Raw genomic sequence first — 14,348 nt, forward strand, 5'->3', positions numbered from 1 at the left:
AATTTTGAGATAATACATAAACACGGGCCTGTCCAAATGGTCAAGCCACCCATATTGATGTCCATAAGAAATGGACAGCTTCATCATGGTCATAACAGCAGTTTCCACCTTCCAGGGACCCCCGCTCAACATCCAAATAGCTCTAACACAAATACAGAAACAAACTAATTAGGAACTTACAACAACAAAAGGTACCAGGTCTTTAAAAAATAAAGTAAATTAATAGGCCAAATATAACTGCTTTAGTTAGAGTAATTCGACCTCTAGGGAAGAGAATTCCAAAATTTTTACAAGATGGAATTTCTTTCTTTAGGAGATGGTCTATGAGCTATAAGAGATATTGAATCTGATGAGGAAGATAATGTAATAATATATATAATTCAATGAAAGATAATAAAAATCAACCTACAAAAATTAGCTTAAAAATTAGATTAAGAGAATTAAAACAATTAGCACAATCAGATTTTGCTACCCACTCTTCAATAGGAAATGATTTCAATTCTGGGTATGAACAAGTGCATGTGTGTGGGTGGGGTGTGATTGTTTGTTAAAAAGAAAAAACAATTGAGAAGACATGGTTATGGGAATATGAATATGACATGTGTCAAGTCAGCCTTGTGCCATGAATCACCTCTTTAATCTGGACTAATATGGGAATATGAACTAATATAGATGGGCAATGACGCTTACTCAAATGATGATGGAAATCATGTCTGTCCACTAAATGGGCACCAGTGAACTCCAATTGGCTGCGAAAAGGAATTGAGAAGATGACATGGTTATGATCATCTTATCAGAGCAATTCTAGAGGAAGCCAATGCAATCAAAAGTGCAATTTTTAGCCCCCTTTTATCTTTTAATACTACCAAAAACTGCACCCTGAATCACTCACACACGCTACGCATTCTTCACCAGCTCATCCAACCAGTAGGAGAATTAATCCCATTTCATACAAGAAATATGGAATGTCCATTTTCCTAACAATTGTAGGAATATGGTCTGTTCTAAGCAATCCTTAAAAAACACATACAACCAAAAATTAGCACACTTGATTGATATCCAAATTGATGTAAATAGATGGAGAAACAACTGTACTGATTTTGTGTGGATGAAGGTAAAAAAATGTAAGCTTAATTCAAAACTTTTGTGGCCCTTAATTCAAAACTTAATTCTGAACATTCCTTAAAAGAAAGAGAAAAAAAAAATAGACATCATTGCATATGGAGTACAAAGAAGTAGCATAAAGTACAACAAAACCTAACATCATTGCATGAATGTTGAGGGTCAAATATTGCATATCGGACCCAGTTGTTGCCTAGATTTATGAACATGGTACCGTTTAATATCTCATTTTAATCATGTTTCTGTTACAAGGTGGAATCAGGAGCATGGACTGAAAAATAGTATCAAAAGCATGAATTTGACACTCCGAAGTCATCAGAGCAAGGGACGGACTCCCGGGGACCAGGATCAACGGAATTACACTCCTGGGGTCCGCAAAAATTGAGAAACTGAAGCTCAAGCGGCCTGAAAGTCAGCCAAAATGCAAGATCATTAGGTTTCCGCCATCTGCTTGGTTCAAAACTTTATACATGGTTCGAGGACCAAAAACTAACCGTACATGTCAAATTTCAGCCATTGGATCCTTCTAGAAGTGGCCCAACGGATAGATCAGCCCATAAATCAGTGATTTGGGGCCCGCCTGGTATCTGGAAATGCGTCAATTTTGGCTTCAACTCCTTAAATGAGGTAGCAAAACATATGGATGGAGCAGATTCCTCTCAAACATCACTATGGACCCCACGTGTGTATTGCATGTACACAGGTACATGAGCACGAGAGGTACGCTGTATCAGGGAGCCGGTCAAAACCCGGTTTGACCGAGTCCCCTGCTCAAGACAGGAGACAGCGTCTCCTGGCGTGAAACAGAGTCCCGGTTGGACTCTTGTGGGCCACCACCATGCGTCGAAGGACCGATCCGGACCGTCTATCAGAAGTCTACAAGTCCGATAGCCCTGACCTAGGTTGAATTTTTCTAGGAAGCAGCGTGTAGCAGATTTCGACTGTCGAAACTCAGGATGGACGGCGGAATACAATATCCAGTGGGCCACACAAGAACTTGCCAAAACCACTCTTTCCTGACCAGATTTTTCAGAGGATTTCAATGGTCGGTTTAGATTTCTCATAAAACATCACTATGGGGCCTACCGATCACGTCAGCTGGTCTGCGTGAGCCTTACGCGTGTCTGGGAAATCTGAAATTTTTGGATGGCTGTGGGCCACCGTCCTTGATCGGATGAATGATCTGAGCCATTCATGTGGAGCCCAGGCCAGTATTGACCCCAACCATGGAAGTAACGTTAGAGTTTGGGACGATCTTTGGCCCCAAAACTCAATCCAAACGCAAGATGTTGTGCGTTTTCACTGCGCATGCGGACGCGGCTGCGTAAACGGCTGTCCTTCTCTCCCTCCGCAACAACTTAAACTTCGGCATGAAGTCTTCAGTTCGGATGGACCAGGATATAAGGGGAAGAGCTTGGCTGGTAGCGGGGCGTGCTCATTTTGGGAGGATTGAAGGAAGAAAAGGAAACGGAAGGGAGGGAGAAAGAGTAGGGGCGTGGCTGCTGGACGTTAGCTTGGGACAGGAGCTTGGTGCCGGTTTTGTGCTAGGTTTAAGGAAGAGAATCGGAAAGAGAAACAGAGAAGGACGTACGGCTGGCTTGGGTTTGGGCTGGAACGTGGACAGAAGCTGGACAAGGCTCGGTTCTCCTTCTTCCTCTTTTTCTTCTTCTTCTTCTTCTTCTTCTTTTTAATTAGAATTTAGCCCATATCATGTGTGGCTAAACCTCTTAGCTAGGGCCAAGAGGTGAAGCCTGTAGTGAGATGGGAGATTTTACTGTGTGCCTTTAATTCATAAACTGAATTTAATATAGTTGATTTTTAAGGGAATATTTTTCTTAGTCTTTTATGGTCTGTTGTGACTGAAATTACAATGGGTTTGCAATGGCTTTGAGTATTTCTTTTTCCCTTTTATGTTTATGAAGTCAGGAACCCCTGTTGTTCATCATTGTCCCATGGGCATGGTAGGATGACAGTACCCTTCCTGATCTTCATACATTGTTGATTAGTTGGTAATTAGTTTAATCCTGTTGTTTGCTTTGTCTCCTGGGCATGGTTAGATGATGGAATCCATTCTAATTCATATACTTTTCATCTCTTAAAAACCAGATCAAGTAGGTTCAGTTTGATTTCCATAAATCTTAATGCAGGCATAAGATCTCCCTGATCCCTACAAGTGGATCCTCTGAATCCCTAGTTTCCTTCCTCTGAATTACTTAAGTTTTAGATAATTATTCCACAATTATTCCTTAAAACTCTATTTGGTTTAGATCACATCTTAGTCTAGTTCTAGTTCTACTTGGTTTCAGATAAAGTAGAGGTATCAGTCCCTGTGGATTCGACCTCGGTCTTACCGAGTTTATTACTACATCACAACCCTATACTTGGGGAGTGAACAATGAACATAAAATACACAGCCGAGTTAATTAATTCAACTGGGATCTAAGAATTGAAATTAACAAAAATCAATGTAATTACTAAAAAAAATCCAACTTGTCCTATTTTTAATTTTTTTTACTGAATTCTATTGAATCTACCTAGTAGATTTCCCTGTTGATTTTGATTTTTCAAATATAGGTTAACCACGCCAGATATCAACTTGACATAAAAAAACTCTAAGCAATAAGTGAATGAAATGGCAGCATTGATGCCAATAAAAAACAAATAGCTGAATGAAATGGTAGCATTGATGAATCTACCTTAGTTATAGTTTTTTTAGGCCTCATAGAGCCCCTTACAACACCATTAATTATTAATGGTGTATCAACTTTTTAGCTACGGATAAAAACCGTAGCAACTATAGCCAAGGTTTATATCCGAAGCAAAAAAGTGACGTGGTCTGAATCCTTTGTCCCTTTTTTTGGTAGTGGTAGTGAGAACTGCAGGGATCGATTACGACTGTTGAAGAGCAAATATCTATTGAAAAAGCTTGCGCTGAGCAAGAGTGAATTTGGCTGGGACGATGAAAGAAAATGCGTGACTATCGAAGCAGCGGTTTGGTATGAGTTAATACAGGCAAAACCTAAGATAAAAAAGATTAGAAATAAGTCATTTCCACTGCTTAAGCAGTTCGAGTCTATATACGAAGACGATTCTGCCACGAGGAGTTATGCATGAACTCCAGCTGATCCTGATGAAGAAGATGTCGTGTCAGCTCATGCCTTTTATAACATATAGTTGTCTCCAGTTAACTCCGATGCATATACACCATTTGCACCCATGGACTCTTCATTTTTAGATGGGACACAATCTGAAACTCAACAATCTGGAGGAAGTAGTAAAAGAACTATAGGAACCTCAACTCCAGGGCCATCGAAGAAAAAGAAAGCTACTATCGGATCAACTTTCGTAGAAATATTTGATGGCCTTTGCGGGTCAATAGACAAATTTGTCGCCCTCAAGTCTACAATTGATGTTGCACTTATGACAACGAAATTATAGGAGGACTTGGAGAACATGACAACTATCAATGAAGACATGATGTATAAGGTTTTTAGGTTCCTTTCAGATCGGCCGAATCTTATACATAGGTTCTTTCATAGTGTATCCCCTGCCCAAAGGCATGTATGGTTGGAGAACATGATTCCTAAATAGATTACTTTAGTTTAATGTTATTTGTTTTTAACTTTCTTTCCCTTAAAGCATTGTAAATATATCTTGTGAAGAAAATGAAAAATTTTGCTTAGATATGTTACATTCAAGTTTTTTGCCCACATTACTAACATTTTGAAAACATGGGCCCACTTTTATGACCCACATGTTGATTAGTTTAGCCTAAAAATTGGCCAAACTATTTATTTACATGGGCTTAATAAAATGGAATAATTTTATCCCGATCTTTTTTTATGTGTCAATCTGATTTTTTTAATGATTCTCTATTTCAACTCTATCTAATGTGAATATCCAATTTATTACCCGTAACAAAGTTACAGGTTATCCAAACACAAAAACAAAGTTACCTATAAGTAAGTTACAACTTACATCTAAACAGGATTACCTGTAACTTACTTACACCTGTAAGTAAGTTACATGTAACTTTCTTACAACTTAAAAAAGTTACAGGCATCCAAACAGGCCCTAACAGAATGAAAAAGATTTTATGAAATTCAAGCATAATAAAAACGAAATAGAGCCATAAAAAGCAGGGATTCTAGGAGTCCATTTTTTGTGTCAAAAAGACTTTAAGAATCCGTTCATTTACAACCCCAGCCTCTTCCTCTAATCCCCAAATTTGAGGATTTCACAACGTCCTAAAAAAGATGTACCTTCAAAATCCCCGATTCGGGGTCCACATTCAAATCTATAAGCCCTAAAATCCTCAAATCCCTAAATGAGGGTCCACATCGAATCAGGAATCCATACATTGCTAAATCTCCAAATCCCTAAATCGGTATTGAGATTGAGAGAGATTGAGAGAGAGAGAGAGAGAGAGAGAGAGAGAAAGAGAGAGAGATACCTCACGGTCCTGAATGAGCTATCCTTCAACCGAGCTTCAGAGAGAGAGAGAGAGAGGGCGAGAGAGGGCGTGCGTGGGTAGGGCGTTCGGCAATAGTAGATCTGTGATGGAGAGATCAGAGAGAGATGAAGAGAGAGACAGAGAGAGGAGGGAGAGGGTGCGAGAGAGACAGAGAGAGAGAGAGAGGGGAGAGAGAGGAGATGCTGAAAGAATGAAGCGGATTAGGGCAGTCCCTCTGGACGCGGTTTGGATACACTGACGAGCTAATATATTAATCCTAATAAAGCTCACGAGATTGAGCATCCCTCTCCAACGAGAGTCCCGTTCCTTTGCTTTACAAATAGAAAATTTATGTTTTTCTACATTCTGATCAGTCCATGTCATCAACAGAAAATTTATATTTTCCTACATTTTGGTTGGTCCACATCATCACTGACCTTATCAGCACTGCTGCATTAAATGCATTGTGTGATGATGTAGCCCAATCAAATTGCAACAAACATAAATATGTGATGTTGCAGCCCAATCAAATTGCAACAAACATAAATCTCCTGTTTAGCAAGTAGTGGATCCGGATTCCTCTAAGAAATTACAATCCCAATGAGAGATTAGTTGAATAATAATTGTCTATGTTTGGTGGGAAAGCAGATCAGTTGCTGTACCATCTCGCCAACGTACCTGCGTGACACTGACACATGCATAACAGCCCCACAGTCCCCGAGCCAGCCTGTAATGGTAGTAACAATGGAAAGAAGATCAAAGTTCTGTGGGGCCATCATGATATGTTTATTATATCTAAACCGTTCATCCATTTGGTGAGATCATTTTAAGGCATGTGCCCAAAACTGAGTCATATACGAAGATCAAGTGGACCACATCACAAGTAACAGTAGGAACAATGATTCCCACCATTAAAACATTCATAGGGCCCACCATAATGTTTTTCCCTATCCAATTTATTCATAAGGTCAAAAAACATGGATGAAGAGAAAATTAAACAAATATCAGATTGATTCAGAACTTCAGTGACCTAAAGAAAACTTCAGTGGTAAACGTCCAGTCTCCCGTTACTTTGTGCGGTGTGGCTCACTTGATTTTTGGATCTGTTTTATTTTTACCTTCAACCCTTAGAACAATCCGCTCCCGATTGGTAGATGATTGTTGGAAAAAAAATTTATTGTCCGATGAATATCCCTCAATCCAAAAAGGATAGCTGGATAGTGATTTCTAAGTATCTGTGCATCATCCATCACAATTTCCCACCTCCAGATGGCATTATAAGTAAAATAAATGATATAGATAACATCATCTAAACAGCATTTGCATAGAAAATTAAAATAAATGACTTTTGAAAGGAAATACAACAACGTTTGTTAAAAGACTCTGCCCGGCCCGACTCATTTGATCCTGAGTCGAGTTGTGACTCGCACGAGTTGGGGGTGACTCGTGATATTGGCTGTAGATTCAGCTAATAAAAGGCTAAGGATTGGATTCCTAGAGCCCTACATGGGAAACCTTTTGGACATTTCTTAATCCTAGTGTGGCCCATCAGATCAACAGTCTAGATCACCAATCATGCTTCCATCAGATGAAAATCCAGGGAACCATTGATCAAGAATTAGCTATTTAATGGCCAAGAGGCAACGTGTGCAAGATCCAAACCGTTCATCAGCAATCACCACCATGTAGATGCCCTGATCCACGTTTCCATGGTCAAATCACATGTAGCACACATGAATATAGGGAAAGAAGACGGTTACCAAAACAAACAACGGCCATTATTTAAAGGTACGTGTGCCCGACGGACAAAGATTGTGTGGTGACCTTGTCACCACCCACATCCGTGGTGGCTGGACTTTGTGAGGCATACCCTAATATATGTATTTTATCCATGCAGTCCATCTATTTTGCCCGCTCATTTTAGGGCATGGGCTCATGTCGAAGGAAGCGGATTGGCTGGTGTACCACACACCAGCTATATAGCTGATGTGTACATCAGCAAGTTCTCTAGGTCCCATCATGAGGTATGTGTTATATTCAAACTGTCGATCCATTTTTTTAGAACGTCGTAATGCTTGAGACGAACAAATAAGACAGATAAAATGATCAAGTTGACCACACTGCAAAAAGAAGTGGGGGATTGAACGTCTGCCATTGAAACCATTTTGGGTTCACAGAAGTTTTGAATCAATATGAAATTTGGTTTTCCTCTTCATCCAGGTCTTTGTGACCTTATGAACAGATTTGATGGAAAATAAACATTATGGTGGGCCATAAGAAATTGTTAACGGTGAAAATCATTATCTTTGCTGCTATTTTTGGTGTGGTCCATTTGACCTTTGGATATGATTCAATTTTTGTATAGTACTCTAAAAGGATCTCGAAAAATGAATGAACGGTGTGGATGTAATAAATACATCATTGCGGGCCCACGTAACTTTTATCTTCTTTGAACCGTTCGAACAACTTGTGGGTCAAGGAGAGTCGGCGCTCGCATGACACGTATCTACACCAGTTATATAGCTGGTGTGTGGTACACCAGCCAATCCGCTTCCCAAATTGAAGCATATCCAAAGCTCAAATGGACCACACCTCAGAAAAAAATGGGGATTGAACGGCTACCGTTGAAACCTTCTTAGGGCCCGGATCAAAATGATATTTGTGTGTTCCCTTCATCCAGGTATGTGTGACCTTACGAACAGGTTGGATGACAAATAAACACCACTGTGGGCTCCACAGAGTCCTCCACCACGGATGTGGGCAGTGGCAAGGTCGTTAGGCAATCCGCGTCGGTGTTGGACCTGATGTCCAACCTTAGTCCCCTGCGACACCTGTAGCCGACCGTTGGTTTTTGTGTGGGGCTACCATGGTATCTGTCTTTCATCAAACCCGTTCATCAGGTGGGTCTCCCATGACGGGAGGAAGATGCAAAAATCAAACTAATCCAAAACTCCGATGAGCCGCAAGGCATGAACTTAAGAGGTTTCAGGTGCATTTTTACATTGTCCCTGTTGGTATGACTCATCGTGTTCTTTCTAGGGCTGATATTTTACACGTACGGTTAATATCTGGGTTATCACCTGATGGACGGAGTGGATTTCATGTATAAAACATGGTAGGCCAAAGAGCTTGGTTGTTTTAGGAGCTGCGGATAGTAGGTGTTGTCGATGGTTTAAGGCGAGCGTGGATCGGGTGGGAGAGGGGTAACAGTTTAGTAGGGAGGTCCTGTGGGTCCATTTACGCGGTATATCCATGCCGTCCATCCGTTTTACCAGCTTATTTTAGGGTATTATTTAAAAAAAGATGCAGAATTTCACTGTTACAAACTTCTGGGGGCTCGTCCAGGTATGTGTGACCTTATCAACAGGTTGGATGGGAGATAAAAATTACAGTGAGCCCTTAGAATTTTTTATGATGGGTGATCGACACTTTCTTCCAGTATTGTTGTCCACCTGAGATTGCGATCTGATTCATTTTTGGAATGACATCCTAAAATGAGCTGAAAAAATAGATGGACGGCATGGATATGTGACACATACATTTATGTGGCCCCTTAGTCAGGGCCTCACCTATCATGACGTTACCCCTGCCTTACGGTCTCACTTTATCCACACATGGTAGTCCTAATCTGACTCAGATTCGGTGGTGACCCTCCGCTACCTACCTATGCAAGAAAAGCTCTGTGGGCTCCACCATGATGCAAGTGTTTTATCCATGCTGTCCATCCATGTTTCTAGCTTATTTTACGGCATAAGCCCAAAATGAGACAAGATCCAAATCTCAGGTGACACGCCTCAGGAAACAGTGGTGATTAAATGGTCACCATTAGAAACCTCGTGGGGCCAAAAAAGTTTTTGGATCAAGTTTATATTTATCTGTTCCCTTCATCCAGGTCGGTGTGACCTAATCAATAAGTTAGATGGAAACTAAACATTACAGTACACCCTAGAAAGTTTTTAATGGTAGACATTCAATCACCAGTGTTTCTTGTAGTGTGGTCCACATGAGATTTGGATCTGGCTCATTTTTGAGATCATACCTTAAAATGAGCTGAAAAAATGGATGGACGATGTGGATAAGACAAATACATCATCATGGTAGGGCCCACAGAAAATTTGTGTCCCTCATAATGGCCCCAGTTTTGGGACATGGAATATACACAATATGTACTACTCGACGAACAATTCGCATTTGACTCTCAGTATCACATGTCATGCTAGTGGCACGAGTGTCTACCGTAGCACGAGTGAAAATATCTCGTTCCAGGACATTTCTCGAGATATTATCAAAGTCGAAGGGTTTTCTTGGGATATTATCGCGAATCTCTCTCTCTCTCTCTCTCTCTCTCTCTCTCTCTCTCTCTCTACACACAAAACAATGATGATCGATAGAAACTGTTTAATTGCTTTGGCCGCCCAAATCTCCTGATTCTCATATTCAGCAGGTATGAAAATATGTAATGTCCTAGATTTTCATTATTTTGGATTTTTAAAAATTCTTGAAAATTTTCATTTTAATTGACTTATATTGTCACTTACTGACCATTAACACTTGATGTTAGCCTATACGCAAGTAGTACCAATAAAAAAAACCCACACTAATCTGATTAAACAACCGTAGGAAGCCAACGAATCCAGCCGATCACTTAAATACCAAGTTTATCCACACGATTTGCTCACATACGGTCTAAATCTAACCGATCTATCACTGACTAATCGAGGCAACCATAACTAAACAAATATCTATCCAAAGCCAAGAAGAGTGGGGGTCAGATCTTAATTAACAAACCAAATCAATCCAGTTACTCATTTAGCCTAACAACTGACGATTTAGGTTTATTAAGACCGAATCACCATTTCCACTAATTACGAATAAACCACACTATAAACATAGTTAATCCAAACCCTAATCATCGCGCACAAGAAATATTGCTACCTAATTCATTCTAAAAATACCTTAATTATCCAAACGAGCTCTAAACCGCTCGTTAGTGGGCCACTAGTTCCAAAACTATAGAATAATGTCCGTCTTACTGGGCTCGACGTCCATCACTGGAGTCGGACCAGGGTAGTGTCCAAAACCACTCAACTTGTGCCAAGGGACGAGTGCATGAGAAGTGCAAATACCATAAAGGAAGAAGTTGAAACTTAAATGAAGTGGGTCGTCCACTCTTACGCAAAGTTGAGGATTTTGGACCATCGGTTTAGGACCAAACTTCACATATATAATAAGGATATTTTCCCACACATCTCCGTAAACCGTGGCCCCGATCAACCATCGGTGACCGTTGAACAGACTTCTGATCATACTCGTCGATCAGCGCATCCAAATAGCGGGCTAATCATATCTATAGGTAAAACATCATTAGGGCTAACTATCCTATAGTGTATATCAATATGTATATCCCATAGTGGGCCCTAGAGGTTAGAAAAACCCTCTTATAGGGCCAGTATAGTAAAAACCCAGCCCTTAGGGCCATTTACACTGGCACTATATAAGGGCCTCATTTGGGCACCCCCTTCTCCCATACAAATTTCATACCCTAGCTTGGGTAAGGGAGAAGATAAACAGGAGAAACAAAGAGAGAGAGAAGAGAGGAAGCTTGGAAGAGTGAGGGTTTGTGCACATTCAGTCTCTCATCCCTCTCTATAGCCACATTGTCACTCTCATATCCTTTATAGAGTTCTCTAGATGGTGATTGGAGGTAAGAAATAGAATCTACTCTCTAATATAGTCTTTTGGGTTAGGTTTTTTAGTCTTTACAATGGTTTATGTGATTGTTTAGGCTTTAGTAGATTTTCTGTATAACCCTAATCCTAAAAGCGCTTTGAGTTGGACAAATCATTACAAAGGTACGGATCATTATCTCTAGATTATCATTTATCGACCCTTGAAGATCTCAGTTAATGGTTTCTTATCTTAAATGTGTTGTAATAGCTAGCATATTCATATGTCATATTTGATTGTATTATATATTATTGGTTGGATGGATTCTCACATATTCGATGAAATGTCTAAGTGATAGAATGTGTTGCTTTGTCGATGTTCACATGCTTGATTTATTGCCCAAGTGATTGTATTACTTTATGCATACCCACACGTTTGATTTAATGCTTTACTGAGTGTAAGACTCTATGGATGTGCACATGTTCGATGAAATGCCTAAGTGGTTGTGTAGTAAAGTTTATGTTATAATTGTATGATATAGAGTTTAATCCATAGAAATACTTAAGATTGTTAAGATGTTGGGTCAGTCGGTAAATCGCCCAAACCAAGGGGTAACCCTAGTTAGGCTGGCCACCCTAAGCTTGTTTAATCGACCCGGGTGAACACGGACGACCGACAGTAGCTGGACTATACGAGTTGCTTTTACTTAATGCCGGTTGTGTCGTGGTTCTCCCAGGTCAATCAAATTAGTCCACTAACTTACTGATCATGTATATTCACAATGTATGACACAACTAAATGGAATCTACGATACCCCATTTCCAATAGATGTATCCATTCATAACCATTTATGCGATACGATTCCCCTAAGACTCATGAGCTGGGCATGATGGTATGGGACATTGTGTCTGAGTTGTCGGCCTATGCTGAGGTGACGAGCCTCCCCATAGTGACCAGTGAGCACTGATGGAGGTGATAGACCATTGTTCAAACAGCTTCCGTCAAATTACTCGGCCGATGGTTACGTACTAGAGTACCGTTCGAACGACACAAGCGTGAATGGAATTGGGTGACGAGCCCTTTCCTTGTGGTAATTTGGTTTTATATGATAAGCTCACACCTCTATAATGCCTTAGCCACTATTCATCCTGGTTGTGGTTCGAGCGTGGGTCGGGGTGAGCCGTCTGATCCAAACCCCCTTAAAAAATAGCGCTCCAGTCGGCCGGGACACCGTGTTGTGGGCTGTTATAACCTTAGAATTGAGTGATCATATTCGGTTTGGGTGAATGCCCATACCGGGTTGATCCTTATACATTTAGGTATCATATTGTACCCTTGGAATTGTTGATTTGTGAGATAAATGGGTGATACCTAAATTTGGATCAAGGGACACTAGTAAGGAGTCACTACATGTGGCAACGAGCCACGTGATCTTGAAGGAGTCGTGATATAACGTCGGTATCCTAGCTTCGCCAACATGCTGGATGAACTGAACTTTATAATTTTTCGGCTAACGTGATTATGCACTGCATTGCATTAGTTAGAATGTGGCGAAACAGGCGTTGAAGTCGCACATTTAAGGGAGTGTTGTCATTTACGAACCAGGTGGTCAGAGTCGTGTGTGAGGGAATGTTGTTTGGAAAGGACATGTATCATGTCATATCTTCATATACACATTTAACAAGAGTATTTAGGAATTGTTTGATTTATTGTTTATCATTAACTGCACTGATTGTATCGAGAACATGTGTAATTTAGAACTAATGGAACCACTGAGTTAGCTACTCACTCCCACCTGAGACGGTGTTTTAAAACACCAACTAGGCATATCATTGATGCAGGTACTAGTGGGACCCCAGACATGTAAGCTTATATCGAGTTGTGCCAACGCCGTTATGTTTTGAAGAATTGGGCGTAAACTGAAAGCTTTATACTTTAATCATCTTGGGTATGTATATTGTGGCTTGTATAATTCCATTTTGGGCTATCATCACTACTGGAATTGTATTTTTGACTCTTTGCTCTATATTTCTAAATCTTTCACTATCTCTACCTCGCTTTGGATACACTAAGTGAATTGCGTTACTCTGATTTGAATGAATGTAAATCTAAACGAGATCACATGTGCATTCTCATTAGGTTAACACCCGGGAACTCGGGATAGGAGTCTTTGTACTCGAGTGCCGATTTTCAGGGTGTTACAAGTTGGTATCAAAGTGAAGTATTGAGATAACCAGGACCCTGGGAATGTGGATTGTACAAAGCACAATAACTATGGTTGTGACACTTAGGATTAAAGGTTAGACCTGTGGGGGATCTTCCTAAATTTTAGGAGTATCCGACAGTGTAAGAAATCCATTAAATCAGGAACAATGAACCTTGAGACTAAACTCCCTTGTTTATTATGCTTTGAAATTCAAAACTCAGAAACTGGACTCACCACAATGCATCCGCTGACATAGATGGGAGCGCTAAGACTTAGCGACATTAAAACTCTAGGACCAAACCCGTAGCCATCTTGAATCATCTGACTTTAGCTTAGGAAATTGATCTTGGAAAATGTTAAATTAAGAAAGAATAGTCACGATGAGGGTAGAGTCAAGGTCTTGGAAACATTAAGAGGTGTTTCGGCCTGTTCTTAGGCGAGAACTCACAAATCAGGTATCTCAATCAAGCGTAATTAGATTAGGTAACTAAAGTAGCTTGTCCTACCCAAAATCATATATAGTACGTCCGATAATTCATTTCAGTTTAGGAGATACGTCTGTTTTAAGTTCTAACGGCCCAGATCATTTTCGCTTTCGATCGGACCTTTATCTGGCCCACCTCAATCATGGGATGGGCAAAACGAAGTCGAATTTAGGAAAATGGTGAAAAATAGATTTAGAAAAATCTAAATCCAGCATGAACTAATAAAATTTTTCCCAAATGGACTACCGTTGACTTAGATCTAACCGCTATCTTCCTTTGAGGTTCCTTTTAAAGTCCAAAATTTGGCCTTTGAACAGTCAAAGATGGCTAGGAATATGAAAGAGGAAGAGTGGTGAGTAATTTTTATGGGATAAAATTGCATTTGGTACCGTGCAATATCCATCTAGCATTTGGA

At 40.2% G+C, this 14,348-nt stretch overlaps 1 protein-coding gene and 1 long non-coding RNA gene across 2 annotated transcripts in view; one reads left to right on the forward strand and one right to left on the reverse strand.

The window, feature by feature from the left end:
• Positions 1-690: 690 nt before the first annotated feature.
• Positions 691-1,269, reverse strand: LOC131225107 (uncharacterized). The gene is made up of 2 exons (XR_009161316.1): positions 893-1,269; positions 691-749 (listed from the first exon to the last, which is right to left on the reverse strand). It is a non-coding gene; the product is annotated as an uncharacterized LOC131225107 (long non-coding RNA).
• An 8,674-nt stretch (positions 1,270-9,943) lies between these two features.
• Positions 9,944-14,348, forward strand: part of LOC131240500 (N6-adenosine-methyltransferase non-catalytic subunit MTB) — a 66,053-nt gene continuing 61,648 nt past the window's right edge. The window contains exon 1 of the mRNA XM_058238776.1: positions 9,944-10,019. The gene's annotated coding sequence lies outside the window, so the exon portion shown is untranslated. The remainder of the gene's footprint in view (positions 10,020-14,348) is intronic.

Source organism: Magnolia sinica, chromosome 1 (genome assembly GCF_029962835.1).
Source record: "Magnolia sinica isolate HGM2019 chromosome 1, MsV1, whole genome shotgun sequence".
Lineage (NCBI taxonomy): Eukaryota > Viridiplantae > Streptophyta > Magnoliopsida > Magnoliales > Magnoliaceae > Magnolia > Magnolia sinica.